The 4,979-nt window shown below is 42.2% G+C and overlaps 1 long non-coding RNA gene across 2 annotated transcripts in view; it reads right to left on the reverse strand.

Moving 5' to 3' along the window:
- The window catches only part of LOC109381629 (uncharacterized), a 292,859-nt gene that overhangs the window by 154,656 nt on the left and 133,224 nt on the right, over window positions 1-4,979 (reverse strand). The gene's annotated exons all lie outside the window — the stretch shown is intronic.

Raw genomic sequence — 4,979 nt, forward strand, 5'->3', positions numbered from 1 at the left:
CTCAGATTCCACAAGTGGGTCTGGCCACTGCTGGCATGATCTTCCTGAATTGTGAACAATATTTAGTAAAGGTCCACATAAATCTTTCTCCCATTTACAAATTAGTTTTATTCCTGGAAAATCTGTGTGTATGTATTAAGGCCTAGCCACAAATACTTTGTACCTGTATGTAAAGCAACGTTAGGATCCAGCTCCAATACTTGAAAGAGGTTTTATGTTAACCTTACATAAAGGTCTGTTGAGACATTTGAGGATCATGTTACCCACAAAGCAATTCTTCATGTACAGAACTAACCTGTGTGCAGTGCAAGATACCAGCATCCTGGTCTCACTCACTAAATGCCAGCAGTGTTCCCCAACCAAGTATGGCCACAAAAATTATCACATGAATTTCCAAAACACCCCGAGAGCAACAGCCTCATCGCCCATGAAGCTCCCACCCCAATCACTCCACAGAAACAACTCTAATGAAAACGACAGTGATATTCGTCTCTCTCAATCCAGTAAACATTTGGCTTTCCTCCTCTTCTGGCTGCAGTTGCTCTCACCTCCTTAATACTCTCTTCCCTTGACTTATATGGTAACACACCCTCCCAATTTTCCCACCATGGACTTCCACTCCTGACTCTTAGTATCCTTTACGAGCTCATCCCTTCCACCTGGCCATGCAATGTTGTGGTTTGGTGACCCTGGCCCGTCGTACTTCTTCCTTTCTCTCTGCCCTTTCACCAGTCAATCTCACCCATGGTATCACTTACCATCTACATACTTTCATCTCCTCAAGTTTGTATTTCCCACCCAGATGCTTGCTCAGAACTCTAAAGCCGTAAAGCCAGCCACCCACTTAACATCTCCCTTAGATATGTCAAAGGAGCTCTGCCAAATTGTTGCATCATTTGCCACCCACGCCATACCCACCCTCACTCTGGCTCGAAGCTTGGCCTCTTTGCTCAGTAAATGGACCACCATCAACATAGTTGTACATGTCAGGTATCTTGAGGTCTTCTCCCACATCCAGTCCATCACAAAACTCTATTACATAGCTGGCTTGTTCACCAGTTTTACTCCTGGTACCTAGCACAGCATTTGCAACAAAGATGGTACACAGTAAATATGTATTAAATGAACAAGTGAACGACTTACAGAAATAGTGAACTACCTGTGGACATATCCCTTCAGTCACCATTGCATTCTCCACAATATTCCTAGTACATGAAGATCCCACTTGCGCTCCAGAACCTCGCAAACATGTCTTTACTCTGTGATTCTCAAAATGCCAACACTTCCTCAATACAGTTTCTCTTGGCCTCCCCAGGACACACGCTGGACTATCCGTGTGTGTTTCCACTGCTATCATGGTACTGGATACATCGCACCATGGCAACAGCATCTCTGCCTTGCAATGGCTTAGCATGATGACATTCTTCCTTCCCATGGATCTTTACACGTGACAAATAGTAGGTAGGATCAAATATTTTCAATGGTTTATTTAATATTGTAAATTCGGTCTCCACCCGGCTCACCCTCCCCTCCCTCTCCTATCCTGGCAGGGAAGGGGGGCAAAACACACTTCAGAGAAAGAGGAATGGCCACTCTTGGCATGTTCCCATGGATACGTGGACCCAGATACCACAGTCTTTTCCCATTATTCTATTAGGAATGATGGCTTTTTCCTTCCATTCCCCACACTGTGGTGAAGGCCACATGTGGGACCCAACTAAGAGGCGCAAATGTTTCTTCCAACCGTGGCCAAACCTTTCAGGTAAGGATCCACACTACAGAGGTGCATTTTCCTGACTGTGGCAAAAGTTGTTAGCAAGAGGCTACATACACAAAGCTCTTCAACCACTAGGCTGGAAGAGAAACAAAACAAGCCAAAGCTTAATTAGAGTTGATTTCCCGGCTGGGACCCATGCTAGGAATTAAACTCCAAAAGCCATCGCTGAGGAGGCAATTCCATCTCAAGTAGGACAGGCCTCTGAGACCACAAAAAGGCCAAGCTGGGGATTTTTTAAATTTTTCATGTAATCCAGGAGAGAGCGGGAGAGAGAGAGGGAGAGAGAGGGAGGCAGAGGGAGAGAGGGAGGCAGAGAGGGAGGNCTCCACAACTAGACTGAAGAACAAAAGGACAGCAACTTGTCTGTTCCCCTTCCCCCAATTCCCTAGCACTGTTCCCATCCCAATTCCCCAATAAAAATTTTTTTTAAAAAATTTCAATATGCCTGTTTATTTTTTAACAATACATGTTATATATGTGTGCATATGTATACATATATATCATTTTAGTATCAATAAATGTGAGTCCATCCACTCAAATTTTGTAATGAATATATGTGAAAACATTGAACTTATCACCTAGTACAGTACTTAGTAGGATCTCTACAAATAGTTCCCAAATGTAAATTATTTGGATTAACGAAGTGGGAAGAGAAAATACACCAAGAAGAGACGAAGAAAATAAGAAAAGAGTTAAACAAGATGAAGAGAAGAAGAAAAATGGAATGAATGTCTTTCAACACAGAAGAGAGAGCACGAGATTGGAGGGGCTTAACCCACAGAAAAAGTTATCTTTAGTTTTCATTCCATTGACCTATTGGCTAAGTAATTCAGGTGATTTAAGCATGGAGCGTTAGAGAGGCCAGAGTCATGGGTTCATCCATATGTGAATCACACTGTTTCTGTTCCAGGGCCATAAATTGTGTGCTTAACTCAAATTAGCAGCTTGCATATGCTTCCAACTAGTCACAAGGGAGGCCAGAGCATGGGGGGAGGGGGGGCGGCGGCGTATAGCCACACAAATCCATCATTACTGTTCAAAAAAAAAAACAAAACCAGTCTCCAGGCATCTGCTCTCCCTATGAGGTCCTTCAGGATCAAGCTTACCTGGAAATGAAAGCAAATTATTGAATAAAGATAGTCCAAACTTGATGGCAAACCCAAGTTGCACGGCACTCTCATCAATATGTGTGTCACTGCTCTTGCTCCTAGATTGGGGAAAAGGGGCTTGCCTGAGGTCCTGAACATGTGTGTATTGCTACTGAGTTTATCATCATGAGCCCCATGCATTTTTATTTCCCCAGAAGACAGTTCGATAAACAGGCCTTGAAAATTGTCCGAAAATTGAGAGAAAATTTGGTTTCCATTATTCAGACACCCCTTAAAATTAAATATAACTCACATTCATACTCTTTTTCCCAAACTCCTGTAGTGATTAGTTTCTATTACAGACTAATGTCCCTGCAGCATTAAATAAACCAAGCTGTTTGGGTACTGTAACACCAATAATCACTAGCTTTGCTTCCTTATAAGTGGCTTTACAGAGAAACTGCATTTTTTTTTTTTTATTAATGAAAAAGTTTGCTTCAGGCTCAACTCTTGAATACCCGACTTTAGTTTGCGGTGAAACTTAACAGTCTCATTATAAACCCTCAAATGTTGGGAATTATGATGATGGAATTGCTGACACAACATGAGCCACAGCTGGCACTACAAAATGGCCTTAAGTATGTTGACTCTCCTCATGAAGTCAGTCCCCAGAGCCTGGGACTTTGTGACTTGAAACTGTAAACTGAAACTCACCAGCAGTGAAAGCCATGGTAAGAGCTGGAGCTCTCAGACTTCTAACTAAAGGCATTTAGTGTTCACTAAGAAACAATATTCATTAAAGTACTTGCCCAATTTGTTACTGACCTATCACAGGAAGGCGAGAAATACGCAGATTTCAGGTAAGACATAACTTGACACCACCACTTCTTATAATGGTAGAGAGAAAGGAGGACCAAACAAAAAGCTGATTTTTGATATGCAGAGGTCAACGGCTAAACAAAGATATCAGTTCGTTGAATTTTACACCTTACCTGTAAGTTCAAATGTGAATGAGTGAAAAGGAAGGAATTTCCTGGGAAATGACTATTCGATAAATCTAGAACTCCTTACTGAAGATACCTCAACCCAATATTATGATCACTTCAAAGGCCATGTATATTTTAGGTATGTATATTTTAAAGGGGAAAGAAAATGCAAAGGCAAGGGGAAAAAAATCAACTAGCTTTGGGTCCTTAGCGATCAATGGATTTCATGGATGCAATTTCTATAAATTGCACAGATTGTGTAGCCTGACAGCTGTTTTTAGTCATAGTCTTCCTTACCATGTCATAAACCATGGCACTAGTGTCTTTCAGGCACGGCCTTGATCCCCAGGCTGGACTCCACAGCTAAGCAAGAGGTGTAAGGTGTATCGGAGGGTGTAAGGGTTTCCCATGCGACACCCCAACGGAGCTTATTCAGCAAACATGGCACTACAGCCCCTTAATCTCACTTTTCAAGTCATTCTGTCTTCAATAATCAAAACCACCATGCCTATGAATATTTTAGGCGTAAGATTTGTTTTGAAACAAGGAGAAAAACAAGCCCATGTAGATCCACTTTAATGGAAGTTCCACACTCCCTGGGGGACAATCCCCACCAACAATCAGCTTCAGCTACCACCTATGCATGAGCGATTCTCATCTCCAGGAGGCTGCCTTCCTAAACTGAATCGCATCTGTATATTCTCATATCCCCACTTACAGGGAAGACAGGAAGCTAAGCATCAGCAAACCGGAACTCATAGCCTAGCAACCCGTCATCCTGAATTCCTCAGCCTGATCCATGGTCCCACCATATACCCAGCCAGAAACCATCTCTAATCACTGTTTATCCCCCTTTTATTCTTTTAGTCCCCATAAGCAATCACTACATAGTATCATTTTACTTTGTAATAACTCCTCTCTTCCAGGTCCACAACTGCTTCGTTCTATCAACATTTTTCACCTAGAACATTACAATACAAACCTCACTGGGTCACAGCCAATAGTCCCAAGCTCCTTCAACCACCTCCTAAAGTCCCATCAGAACATTGTTTTTAAACCAAAAATCTACTTCTGTCCCTCAGTTTTACTAAAGTCTTACATAAATGCCCCTGTCTACAGGAATATATT

Source organism: Hipposideros armiger, unplaced genomic scaffold (assembly GCF_001890085.2).
Source record: "Hipposideros armiger isolate ML-2016 unplaced genomic scaffold, ASM189008v1 scaffold_50, whole genome shotgun sequence".
NCBI lineage: Eukaryota > Metazoa > Chordata > Mammalia > Chiroptera > Hipposideridae > Hipposideros > Hipposideros armiger.